The 14291-nt window shown below is 44.6% G+C and overlaps 2 non-coding genes across 2 annotated transcripts; both read right to left on the reverse strand.

Annotated features, from left to right (window-relative positions):
* Positions 1-258: 258 nt before the first annotated feature.
* LOC149301071 (small nucleolar RNA U3) lies at positions 259-474 on the reverse strand. The gene has a single exon (XR_016272265.1). It is a non-coding gene; the product is annotated as a small nucleolar RNA U3 (small nucleolar RNA).
* A 10325-nt stretch (positions 475-10799) lies between these two features.
* Positions 10800-11015, reverse strand: LOC149301072 (small nucleolar RNA U3). Its single transcript, XR_016272266.1, has one exon. It is a non-coding gene; the product is annotated as a small nucleolar RNA U3 (small nucleolar RNA).
* Positions 11016-14291: the final 3276 nt, after the last annotated feature.

Here is a 14291-nt window from a genome sequence, read left to right on the forward strand (position 1 = left end):
CTGAACAAATTCCCCAATACCTCTGGGTTTATCTAAAGTCTTTATTAATGTGTGAATTGTGCTTTTGTATTTAGAAAAGTCTGTGTTAGCTTCATTAATGCCCGAGGAAGAGACCCAACAACTTGGTCTTGAAAACTCGCAATTAAACTCTGTTAGCCAATAAATGGTATCACTTTAACTGTGCGTTTCTCCACCTCATAATAATCAGTTTTAGCAGTATGAACATTTCATCTATAATTATACTTCATTAAGAGAATAACCATTCAGCTTGTGCATTCCCCCTCCTACTCTTCATGAATAAAGAGAGGAACAATCATCAAAAGTAACAAGCAGCTGTTATAAACAGAACTTGATACCCACTTCATGCTCAGGGTAACACACTGCAACTCTTCCTCATGGTTACTGAGTTTGACCACTTTCAAGCACATTTCTCCAGTTAAGCACTATAGAAATGATCCCTGAAAGTATAGTCTTAATGATTTTGCTGAAGAACAAAAGTGCCAGTTATGAGCAACCCTCTTTAACATTACTGTGCCAAACTAAAACTTATGCTACAACACACTATTACAATGCAGAGTAATTTTCAAAATGGTCCGCAACACAAAGAAATGTTTGTAATGTTGGTATTATGTTTGTTAACAAAGAATTTCTCCAGATTATTAGTCTCTTCAAATTTGCATGGGTGATGCGCCTAACCAATCAAACACAAGGATACACCCTCACTGGAAAAAACGTGGTGTCGATTTTCTTTCGCAACAGGGTCGGTCCGACCTAGACCAAATGACACTACAGGAAAAAAATACTCTTTGGTATTAGTCTGCTTTTTTTATTTAGATAGCATTATGTGCATACACTGTTGTTATTTTTTTTTAAATGTTTATTAATACGAACAAAAAAAAGGTAAACAGGTTGGTGCCTGTTTTTTATATATACAGTGCTATAGGTATTCCTAAAATCAGAAAGGTGATAAGCAGTACTGCGCCGCAGCGCAGCACAGCGCAGGGAAGTACAACTTCAGTTAACGGAAAGCTCAATAATACAGTAGAAGCAGCGTACAATTACAATTCCAGATACGGCACACATAGTTAGCACATTAGTGGAAACAGCATGGGGGAAATGGGGAAGTGAGGTGACACAGATGGGTGAGGGGAAGAGTGGAAGGGGTTGACGAAGATTAGGCTAGTCCTCAGCCTCTACACTGTCCATAAGAGAGTAGTCTCTCAGCAGGCTGTGGATAAGCCTGCAGCAGTCACGGACTGTGACCTGCTCCCTCCTCAACACCCCGGGCTTCCAGTTACCTCGGTCTTAAGACCACAGGACTAAATTTTACCCTCATCCACCCAGGGTACTGACTTGATCACCACAGGTCTGGCTTAATTCCCTCCAGTTGGTGCTCCCTTACAGATTTGCCCACATCCGAGTAGAACCAGGTTATAGTCCAATTGTAAGGGATGGAGCTGTCTCACTTTTCCCACTTGAGCTGCTTCCACAGGGGCAGTAGGAAGAAGCAAGACATGGAGTTTCCAGCAGAGTCCTGCGCACGCAGTTGCACACAAATAAAGTCCTCAGCATGGTGGGGATGTCGGGTACTCAAGACTTCCCCCACCTCTCCCAACGACTGAAAACCAGTCCTCACTGCGGTGCAGTGCTCCAAAACGTCAAACTGAAAAAGTGTCCAAAAGAAACGGAAATTTTTTACTCACCGTAAATTCCTTTTTCCTTAATACAGTGGCAGTACGAGTGGGTAATGTCCTTTCCTTAGGGACAAGCTGAATCTAAAGAAATAAAAACAATTAAATGCCCCGGAGCCCCTCCTCCTTACCCATAAAGCCGGGGCCGACCGGAGGAAGCCAGTAAGTAACAAGACAGACACAAAATAGCTTGCCAAAAAATAATTTATTCTATCATAAGAAGGGAGGGAAACCCGTACTGCCACTGTATTAAGGAAAAAGGAATTTACGGTGAGTAAAAAATTTCCGTTTTTCCTGGCATACAGTGGCAGTACGAGTGGGATGTAGCAAGATCCCAGAACTGGGGGGGCACATATCAGGAGACCACCGCCTGGAGCACCTTACGCCCAAAATCCGCCGCAGAGGAGGAGAAGATGTCTAGCCGATAATGGTGAATGAAGGTGGAAAAGGAGGACCAGGTAGCAGCCTTACAAATGTCCTCAGGCGAAGCTGCAGCCTTTTCTGCCCAGGAGGCCGCCATGGCCAAAAGTGTCCAAAAGAAACGGAAATTTTTTACTCACCGTAAATTCCTTTTTCCTTAATACAGTGGCAGTACGAGTGGGTAATGTCCTTTCCTTAGGGACAAGCTGAATCTAAAGAAATAAAAACAATTAAATGCCCCGGAGCCCCTCCTCCTTACCCATAAAGCCGGGGCCGACCGGAGGAAGCCAGTAAGTAACAAGACAGACACAAAATAGCTTGCCAAAAAATAATTTATTCTATCATAAGAAGGGAGGGAAACCCGTACTGCCACTGTATTAAGGAAAAAGGAATTTACGGTGAGTAAAAAATTTCCGTTTTTCCTGGCATACAGTGGCAGTACGAGTGGGATGTAGCAAGATCCCAGAACTGGGGGGGCACATATCAGGAGACCACCGCCTGGAGCACCTTACGCCCAAAATCCGCCGCAGAGGAGGAGAAGATGTCTAGCCGATAATGGTGAATGAAGGTGGAAAAGGAGGACCAGGTAGCAGCCTTACAAATGTCCTCAGGCGAAGCTGCAGCCTTTTCTGCCCAGGAGGCCGCCATGGCCCTTGTGGAATGGGCCCTAATGGGCCATTGTAGAGTGAGACCAGAGGAGTGGTAGGCCATACGGATGGCGTCCACCAGCCATCTGGAAATAGAAGACTTGGAAGCCGCTCTACCGGCAGACCGCCCCAAAAAATTGACAAAAAGATGGTCCGAGGAACGGATGGAGGAGGTCCTAGCAATATAAATCTCCAAAGCCCTTTTGACGTCTAACGTGTGCCAAACCAATTCCTCAGGAGAGGAAGGACACGGAAAAAAAGTAGGGAGAACCAAGGGCTGACTAATACTGGTCCTGGAAATGACTTTAGGGAGAAACGAAGGTTTAACATGTAGAACAACTTTATCATCATGAAAAACTGTGAACTCCGGAGAGGAAGACAGAGCTTGGATTTCCCCAACTCTCCTAGCCGAGGCAATAGCCACGAGAAAAAACCATTTTCAGGGAGAGAAGCTTCATGGATACTTCCTCCAGAGGTTCGAAGGGCGCTGAACATAAAGCCCGAAGTACAATGGAAAGATCCCATGATGGAAACAAAGACCTTCTAGGAGGGCGTCGAATAGTGGCGGCCTTAAAAAAGCGCCTAATAAGAATGTGAGAGGCCAGATCCGAAAGAAAAAAATGACTAAGGGCCGAGATTTGCCCTTTAAGGGTCGAGACGCTAAGGCCCAAAGACAGACCCTCCTGTAAAAAACGAATGACGGAGTTGATGGATGGAGGAAAAATCGTAAGGTGCCTGGTGGAGCACCACAGGAGGAACTTGGTCCACACCCGGAAATAAATACTGGACGTCGAACTTCTGACTGATGTCAACAAAAAGTCTGAGATGTCGTCGTCCAAACCTTGGTTACTCAATATCAGCCTTGCAACAGCCAGGCTGTCAGACGGAACACCCGAAGAAGTTCCGGGCGAAGGTTGACGTTCTCCAGTAGCTGTGGAGAAATTGGCAGCTCCCAATAGGTGATGGTCAACTGCTTGAGGAGGACAAACCAACTCCTGTTGGGCCAGTACGGAAGGATGGCCAAGACCCTGGCCTTATCGTAGCGAATTTTTAGCAGGACGCGAGGAATCAAAGCCACTGGCGGGAAGATGTAGGCCAACCGGAAATTCCAAACCATGGAAAGACCGTCCAGAAAATGAGGCAAATCCCATCTGTTGAGGGACGCGAACACCGGGACCTTGTGGTTTTTTCGAGTCGCCATCAAATCCACATCCGGGAGATCGAAGCGTGCCACCAAAGTGGAGAAGGTTTGTGGGGTCAAGGACCATTCCGTCTGTGACCATTTTGTCCTGCTTAAATCGTCCGCGATTAAATTGTAGCGGCCTCTGATATGGGTTGCTGAAATATTCGTCAAATGAAGTTGGGACCACTCCATAATTACTGCACACAGGATCTGAAGACTCCGCGTCCGTGTTCCACCTTGTTTGTTGAGATATGCGACGGCAGCTGCGTTGTCTGATTCGATTTTTACCGCCTGACCCTCTATGAAGGGCCTGAAGGCCAGGAGAGCCTGAAGAACTGCCTTTAGCTCTTGGAAATTTGATGAGCGGACAGCATCTACTGGAGCCCAATCTCCCCTTCGAAAAAGGGAACCCAAATGGGCTCCCCATCCTCGGCCGGAGGCATCTGTGGTGATAATTATCCAATTTCTGGGTCGGAAAGAAAGCCCTCTGGCGAGATGGGACGACTGTTTCCACCAATTCAATTGGGAGAGGACCTGGGCACTTATTGCGAAGGAAGTGTCTAGATCTTCTTCTTGCTTGGACCAGTTTGAGAGAATCTGCCACTGCAAGGGACGAAGCTGACACCTTGCCCTAGGTACTGCCGGGATGGCAGCGGTTAACAGACCCAGGACGTTCATAGCCTTCCTGACAGAGCAAGTTGGACCTCTTTGCAGCGTTGAGATCTCTTGTCTTATCTTGAGACGCTTGGAACGCGGGAGATAAACGCAAAGGGACATTGAGTCCACCAAAAACCCTAAGAAAAGAGTCCTGGAAGCAGGAATGAGGCAAGATTTTTGCTTGTGTATTAACCAGCCGTGTTGTTCCAGGAACTTCATAGTTATGGAAAGGTCTAATAAAAGCTTCTCCAGGGAGGACGCCATGATCAGCCAATCGTCCAGGTAAGGAATGATCGAAATATTCTGCTCTCTGAGGTGAGCTGTCAAAGGACAAAGGATCTTTGTGAAAACCCTTGGGGCTGATGCCAGACCGAATGGCAGGGCCTTGAATTGGAAATTATGCACCCTCTGATTGACCCGCAAGGCAAACCTCAGAAACTTCCTGGACGCCTCGGCTATCGGGACATGAAGATATGCGTCTTTCAGGTCTAATGTGACCATAAAATCTCCCTCCTTTAGCACCTGTGTGACTGAGGTGATACTCTCCATCCGAAAATGCTGGTAGGGGATACAGCGGTTTACAGACTTTAGGTCCAGAACCGGACGCAGGGAGCCATCCGGCTTCGGCACCAGAAACAACCGGGAATAGACCCCTTGGAATTTTTGGTGAACAGGAACCTTTTCTATAACTCCCTTTCCCAAAAGCTTCATGCTTTCTGAAAAAAACGTAAAATTCTTTTTTACCAAGGGGTAAGACGAAATCAGGAACTGGTGGACCGGGGGATGAAAAAACTCTATCTTGTAACCCTCCGAAACAATCCGACGAATCCACGGATTTTGGGTGGTCTGTTCCCAGTAGAGTCTGAAGTGCCGAAGGCGACCCCCTACTTTGTCAGAATTTTCTTTTGTCCTGCCTTTTCGGCCGGTCTTGGAATTTCTTATCTCCAAAGGGCCCACGAAAATTCTGAGATCTAGTGGACTGGAAAAAAAGGGCCTCGGGTTCCTATATGGATATCTGCGGTTCCACCTTGGTCTTCTATCCTGAGGTAAGGCTCTTTTCGTATCCGAAATCTGCTTAATAAGATCTTCCAAAGGAGCACCAAACAACTTCTTACTCTCTAAAGGTAAGTCACAGAGCGCAGATTTAGAAGCGGAATCAGCCGTCCAGGACCGTAACCACAGGGCTCTGCGAGATACTGAAGACAACGCCATGTTCTTGGCTGATAGCTTAAGGGATTCCTGAGCCGAATCCACAAAAAAAAAACTGTTAGAACGCTTTAAGTTCTTCAACAGCCTATTAATCTCAGAATCAGAATCATCCGCAAGACGATCTTGCAACACTTGAAGCCAAACGTGCTGGGCCCTAGCCACTGCTGCACTGGACACCGCCACCTTACATTGGGCTCCTGCCGCCTGGAAAATACGCCTGCATGAAGTCTCTGCCCTCCTGTCCATCGGGTCTTTGAGCCCAGACACCTCACCAATAGGGAGAGTAGTCTTTTTGGAGAGCTGTGCCACTTGTACGTCCACTTTGGGGGGATCCTCCCAGGAATATTCCCCTTGAAGCCTGAACAGCTGCTTAAATTGCTTTGAAATAAAAGCTCGCTTTCCAGGGTGTTTCCATTCCCTGGCAATAAGGTCATCCACCTTAGGAAGTACAGGAAAACCTTTAACTCTTCCTACATCATCTTCTAGGAGCATACGAGTCACCTCTTTAGTGAACTTGCGGAGGTCATGGGAGGGAAAAACCATTTCATCCTCCGAACTATCACCTGATGATGAATTAGAGGACCTGGAAATCTCACCCAAGGAAAGGTCTGATTGAGAGAAAGATCTCGATCTTTTGTGCTTGTGTGTAGAACTAAGCTTGACTTACTCCTGAGTTTGAGCTTCCAAGGAAAGATTGTAGGTCTTTACGCTTCTCAGAAGCAAGCTGTTCAGCAGAGCAGGCGTTGCACAATTTTTTTCTGCAGCCATCAGGCAGTGGCGTAGAACATTCCGAACATGTTAAATGTTTAGCTTTGGAAGTGGCTTTTTTGGGAGCGGAAGCAGGTCTTTTATCCTTATCCGGATTCTCTGATGGGACCGGACTAGACATCTGATAGAAAGAAAAAAAGCGTATTAAAAGAAAAAAACTTTTTTTTTTTTTTTTTGGAGGGAAGAGGATAGGAAAGAGCCAAGATAAAGAAATATCTTACCCTAACCACCTCTGAACCGTGTGGGGGGGCTGGTGACACGGCTGCACTGTACTGACGAAAGCTCCAGCAGTCAGACAGGCAAAGCGCTTATATGCAATTTTTAAAATTGCCGCCCTCCGGAAGATCCGACTCACGCATGCTCAGTAGCGCGATCGGATCTTCAGTGGAACGCAACGACACCCGGGCGTGCGTTCCACCAAACTGCGCATGCTCCCACTTCCTAATACACAAAAGGAAGACAAAAATACATCCTCCGTAACGCGAACCGCTACGGAGGGAAGACCTCTCTCTGCTCACCACCCGGGGAGCAATCGGAGGCACACGAAACCCCCAGGCAGCAACCCGTGCGCCTCACCAGCAACCGAAGATGCCGGACTCCTGTCCGGACCGACGATTCAACCTGTCCGTCCCTGAAAGGGACAAGAAAAGAACTGGCTTCCTCCGGTCGGCCCCGGCTTTATGGGTAAGGAGGAGGGGCTCCGGGGCATTTAATTGTTTTTATTTCTTTAGATTCAGCTTGTCCCTAAGGAAAGGACATTACCCACTCGTACTGCCACTGTATGCCAGGAAAAAAACATATACAGGCCGTGATCAAAAAGTGTGTGATCCATCCTAATCGATAGGCACAAGTGTACCAACGGAAAGTGCAATTAGTGAGTAATAGGGAAAAGAAAAGTGAGTAATAAATAAGTGTCCAGCCATTTTCCGTAAGGCCGAAAAATAAAAAAATATTCACACGCATGCCCATAAGGGTCTTGGAGTGAAGGGTGCTTCATCTGTAGCGTCTGGCCTTCAGTGTTCCTCGTGCTCACACATTTCACAACAATAGGTGCAAGGTTGTGAACGTGACCCAGAATTTCTCTGGGGCTCAAGTGTACACCTTGGGCTCCATGCTACCTCGGCATCAAGGCCAGAGGATCAAGCTTTTCCCCCCTTCCCATAGGGTACAACACTTGATCTTTTTTTTTTCAATTCACCGTTTATTGCAGGTAGGAGATGACATAGCACAAAATCACAGCAACAGCATTATACACATTGTACATGGTAAGGGATGGATCAACTTCCACATGACACGTAAAGATAAGCTGTTATCTCAGACATATACGAACAGGGGCCATGAAAGGCCAGGATACATATGTGCTACATAATATCCGAAACTGGTAAACAGTGGTCAATGGCGGAATGCCATTAGTAACTACAACAACAAAAGTACCTGGAGGATACATGTAGTAGAAGGAGAAGAGAAAGGCCCGGAGAGAATACCGAGCCATTCCAAACCACAGGTAAGGCAGGTACATAAACATGTCGTGTGCAAACAAACATAATGCAAGTGTAAACCACAAAGAAAAGAAAACAAAAATGAAAATGAAATGGACTGATAGAAGAGACCCGACGTGGAAGGGAGAGGTAGGTATGTACTCAAGGCACCAAGGAATCCGAGCGATCGGCAAGGGAGGAGACATACGTGCGCCAGTGATACCACTGGAGCTCGACCGAGTGGTCTTGGCCCTTAGCGGCCCCTGTGAGGACCTCCATCTGGTAGATAAATTTGACGCGCCGAAACCAAGCAGACATAGAGGGGGGCTGGCGGACTTCCAGGATCTGGGAAGGGACGTGAGGGCCGCATTAATTAAATGAAATTTGATAGAGCCTTTGTAGGACTTGTACGGGATAGTGTTGTGATGCAAGAGCACGGAAGCCGGGGTAGCTATGAAGGTCTGGTCAGCCACCGCACGAATGACAGAGGACACCTTGTCCCAAAAAGGCTGAATTGCCGGGCACGACCACCAGATATGGTAGAGGGAACCCGGTGAGGCATTGCAGCGCCAGCACGTAGGGAGAATCTGGGGCAGGAACCTGTGAAGATCAAGGGGGACCCTGTACCAACGCGTCACAATTTTAAAGAGCATTTCCTGCACTCTGCTGGAGATGGTCCCCTTGTGCACAATCATAAGCATCCTCTCCCACTCCTCAAGGGAAAGAGATCCCCAGGTCCCCCTCCCATAGACTAAAGTAATAGGGCTTAGTGAGCATCGCCGGCGTGAGCAGGATGGCAGAGAGGGCAGAGAGGAGGTGAGGAGGTTCCTTGTCTGCTAGGCACAGTTGTTCAAAGCGGTAGGGGCACGAGATCCACCAGCAAGGGCACCAGTGGAAGTGAGAAAGTGCTTGATTTGGTGATATAAAAAGACAGTCTGAAAGGGGTTAGTCGCGAGGCCCATCAGTTCCGGCAACTGCCGAAAGGTAGAGCCACGAGATACATGGCAGACCCTAAATACAGAGACAGAAGGAGGGCAAAGGGACAACAGACGACTGGCATCTCCCCCTGGTGGGAAATCAGGATGCCCCAAAATAGGAAATAAGGGCGAGGGTTCCGTCGAGAGACCGCCAACTCTCACAGCCCCTTTGAATGCTTTCAGTGTGGGCGTAATTAAGGGGTGAGGCGCGAGAGCGACACATCTCTGCGATTCAGAGATCCAGGGGAGAACAGCTAGGGGACAACATTTGATCTTAGCCAAAAGGCAGAGAAGCATTGAGAGCCATGTCACAGTTTTTGCTGATGACACAAAATTAGTTTGAATGAGTATGCCTGATTGAGGGAATGAATCTGTGAATGAATGAATCAGTGTGTGTGTGATAGCATGGATGTGTAAGTGCTGGAACCTAGGCATGATGGGACTGTGATTGCTGTTAACAATCCCACTCCTATCATGCCAAGTCAGCCAGTACATGCTGAAACCTGGCTAGCTGCCCCCTTGTGTATTGATGCTGCCAGCAGTATGGGATCTGCACTTACAGCCACCCTGTACCAGCATGTACTGGCTGACTTGGGACGATAGGAGTGTGATTGCTAGCAGCTAACAGCAATCTGCTAACAGCAATCACAGTCCCATCATGCCTAGGTTCCAGCATTTACTGGTTGCCTGGGTATAAAAAGAGTGTGTTTGCCGTTAGCAATCACACTCCTATCATGCCAAGTCAGCCAGTACATGCTGAAACCTGGCTAGCTGCCCCCCTTGTGTATTGATGCTGCCAGCAGTATGGGGTCTGCACTTACAGCCACCCTGTACCAGCATGTACTGGCTGACTTGGGACGATAGGAGTGTGATTGCTAACAGCTAACAGCAATCTGCTAACAGCAATCACAGTCCCATCATGCCTAGGTTCCAGCATTTACTGGTTGCCTGGGTATAAAAAGAGTGTGTTTGATGTTAGCAATCACACTCCTATCATGCCAAGTCATATTGTTGATTTTTTTTGTCCAATTTTGGTGTGTTACTTTTAATAAAAGCGTGGTTACACAATAAAATTGGACAAAAAATACCGGTAAAATGCCCAGCCAACCAGTACATGCTGGAATCTGGGTATGCCTGAGATTGCGGTTAACAATCATAATATATAATTTTTTGTACAATTTTGGTGTGTAACTAACTTTTATTAAAAGTGTGTGGGGGGTCATTTTCAGTTTCGGCTAAGCGAACCCTGAATTTTCGGTTTTGGTCCAGAATTTTCATTTTAGTGCATCGCTAAAATAAATAGAACTATTTTATTTTTACTTTTCCAGAATCCTGAATTTGTAGTCACAAAACTTTCTAGGCCCAGAAATCAGTGAGAGGAAAAGTAAATGTTTTGTGTCATTTACTTTATTTTAATCTGCATATCTTATTAAAGGCCATATTTTCTCACAGTGAAAAATGAGTGCAGCCCACCCACGTATACAATTCTGATGAAGTGGCCCACTGCAGAAAAAACTTGAACGCCCCTGGTCTAGGGTGACCAGAGCATATGAGGACCAGGCTGCCTGTGACTCAGTACCCTCGGATGCCACAGATCTGGTGGGGGGCAGACAATCTGTCTTCTGACTTTCTCAGCAAGGATCTTATAGCTGCACTCTGGGCACATATGAGATGCCAAACATATAAATAAATGAAAAACCTTAGCTCCACTTGCATAATCTTAAACAGTATCAACATTATATCTATAATTGTACTTCACTAAGAGAATAGCCATTCAGCTTGTGCATTCCCCCTCCTACTCTTCATGAATAAAGAGAGGAACAATCATCAAAAGTAACAAGCAGCTGTTATAAACAGCACTTGATACCCACTTCATGCTCAGGGGAACACACTGCAGCTCTTCCTCATGACTACTGAGTTTGACCACTTTCGAGCACATTTCTCCAGTTAAAACCTATAGAAATGATCCCTGAAAGTATAGTCTTAATGATTTTGCTAAAGAACAAAAGTGCCAGATATAAGCAACCCTCTTTAACATTACTGTGCCAAACTAAAACTTATGCTAAAACACACTATTACAATGCAGAGTAATTTTCAAAATAGTCTGCAACTCAAATAAATGTTTGTAATGTTTGTATTATGTTTGCAAAGAACATTTGCAACAAAGAATTTGTCTGGATTATTAGTCTGTTTACATTTGCATGGGTGACGCCCCTAACCAATCAGACACAAGGATACACCCTCACTGGAAAAAAACTTGTGCTGTCAATTTTCTTCACAGTATTGGAACAGAGTTGGTTCTAGACCAAAAGACATTGCAAGCCTGACTGACTTAAATTGCATGTTAGTAATTGTAACAGACTTAACTCTCTCATTTATGTTATAATTTGTTGTATTCATATTCTCATAGTTTTTGCAAGTTTTAAATGTGGATAGGGTTTTCACTGTTCATGTTGCAGGGGGAATGTGTTTGGGGTAGGACTGTTACTCAGAAGGAAATGGTCTTGGGATATACTGGTCATAACAGTCATACTGGTCATAACTGTAATACAAGAGAGCCAGCATATCAACAAGAGTTATCAGAGTCCATCCTCATATACAAGGTTGTTTAGCAAACCCCTGAAAGGGCATAAGGTCTGTATATTTTTTACTTTGTACTAGTAATATGCAAAAGATAGATAATTTAGGGATAAGTCATTAATGCATATTATTTGTATTTTGTTTAGCTCTTACGGTGAATTTTTGGAGTTAAAGGAAAGTTTACAATAAAGCTTTTAAAAATCATCAGTAAAGTTTTGGCCATCATTCAGACGGGGTCTGCTACAGTAAGAGCTTCACCTTCGTTGGTTCAAATACCTGCTGCACATGGTTGCTTAAGGTGGCAATATTTAAGGGACTGCAGCATATTGGAATCAGCATGATGGTCTAAGGTGCTAGGACATTGTAAAAGAGTTCACTATGGAGATGGACACTGAATATCAAGAATATGAAAGCCTGTCTCATACAGAAATAGAAGGTAAAAGGGAAAATAATATGAAGGGAGCAGTGAAACTTAAAGATAAAAATATATCTGAACTACAGTGTTATGTACAAGAAAGGGAAGAACTACCTAGACGGTCAGAACGTCCACATATTATTACAGAAAAAATGCTTGCTTACCAGAAAGATGAATGTTGTAAGAAAGAAAAGAGGCTAAATACTTTGTATGAACAATGGAAAATAGATGTTCGTAAGGCGAGACATGAGTTAAAATCAAACATATCTGATAAGCAGCTCACTGAAATTGCTGATTCTCTGGAAAATAAAATGAACTGTATTATGAAAATCTTTAGTGAAATAAGGGAACATATAACACCTGTGTCTGATTTAAGACGTAAAGTTGATGCATGTGAAGCTGTGACCAATGACATTGTCAAAATTGTGTTAGAAAGATTAACCATGGCAGATGATGAGTTTGATGCAGAAAGGGAAAGGAGCCGTCTACGTGAACTTTCAGCTCATAGCTATGTTCGCTCTATATACGATTCTAGTGCTTCACAAGCAAGTGTCAGCAGCTATTCTAAATCTTCTGGTGCAACAAGCAAACGAGCAGATGCTGTGGCAGAGCTTGCTGCAAAAGAGGCTGCATACAAGATGATGCATTCAGAAAGACAGCAAAGGGAGAAAATAAAAACTCTAGAAGAGCAACTCAAAAAAGAGCTAGAAATTCAAAAGTTTGAATTAGAACGGCTGCAGTTAGAAAAGGACTTGGAAGTTGCACGTGCCAGAGTAAAATCATATGATGAAGTAATAAAACAAGAAGCGAAAGGTCAATTGAACTTGATACAAAATGAACATGAAAGTGAGAGAAACGAAATCTCTTCTACAACACATCCACAATACAATGTTGTTCAGTCAACAAATCTCAGTGAAGTGGCTCTCCTTGCTCAAGCAGTTCAGGACAGCATTGCCATCAACAGGTTACCCACACCTGAACCTACAGTCTTCAACGGAGACCCAATTCAGTTTGTGAACTGGAAAGCCTCATTTATGTCACTTATAGATAGAAAGGGCATCTCTGCAGCTGACAAACTTTATTATTTGAAAAGGTACGTGAGTGGCTCAGCACACAGATGTCTTGAAGGCACCTTTTATCGAAATGATGAGGAATCCTACAAAGATGCTTGGAACAAGCTTAACCAAAGATACGGGCAGCCCTTTATCATTCAAAGAGCATTCCGGGAGAAGCTATCAAAGTGGCCTAGAATACAGTCCAAAGATGCAGAAGGTCTGAGAGCATTTTCAGACTTCTTAAATGCCTGTCTGCAAGCCATACCTCATGTTAAAGGCCTGGAAATATTAAATGACTGTGAAGAGAACCAAAAGCTGGTACAGAAACTTCCTGACTGGGCAGTCTCCAGATGGAACCGCCAGGTCACAATATCCCTTATGGATAGCAAAGAATTTCCAAACTTTAAAGACTTTGTAAAATTCATGTCAACGGAAGCAGAGATTATGTGTAATCCTATTACTTCCTTTCAAGCTCTGCATTTACGTGAGTCTCAAAAGGAAACCAAAAGAAACAAAGCAACTGTCTTTAAAACTCAAACAGCTTTAAACAATGATAAACAGACAAAAGCAAAGGGACAGTTAAAAACACCATGCATGTTGTGTCAAGATGACAATCATCCACTTTGTAAGTGCCCAGAATTCATGCAAAAGTCTCTGAAAGACAGAAGAGCATATGTCAAAGATAATAAACTTTGTTATGGTTGTATAAAACCAGGTCACTGCGCCAAAGAATGTCGTCGTCGCCACACATGTGACGTATGCAAGTTACGTCATCCCACATGTCTTCACGATTACAGCTATGAGGCTAACGAAGATAGGAAACAATCACTGTCCATGGTAAGCAATGCGCATGTACAGAATGGTGAAACTACTAATGCCATGTCACTTAACATCACAAGCACAAGTCATTCAGTCATGACATCTATGATAGTACCTGTATGGGTGTCGTCTGTTAAAAATCCATCCGATGAAAAGCTTGTCTATGCTTTGTTAGACACTCAGAGTGACAGTACTTTTATTGACGAAGAAATAAGTAACGTACTTCAAGTAGATACTCACCCAATAAAACTTAAACTTACCACCATGATAGGAGACAATATGGTCATCAAAAGTAAAAGAGTGTCTAATCTTCGTGTAAGAGGGTACAATTCCTCAGTGTATATCAATCTTCCTCCAGTATACACAAAGGAGTGTATTCCTATTAATCATGA

Source organism: Sceloporus occidentalis, unplaced genomic scaffold (assembly GCF_023333645.1).
Source record: "Sceloporus occidentalis isolate IW3139 unplaced genomic scaffold, rSceOcc1.0.p SCAF_22, whole genome shotgun sequence".
NCBI lineage: Eukaryota > Metazoa > Chordata > Lepidosauria > Squamata > Phrynosomatidae > Sceloporus > Sceloporus occidentalis.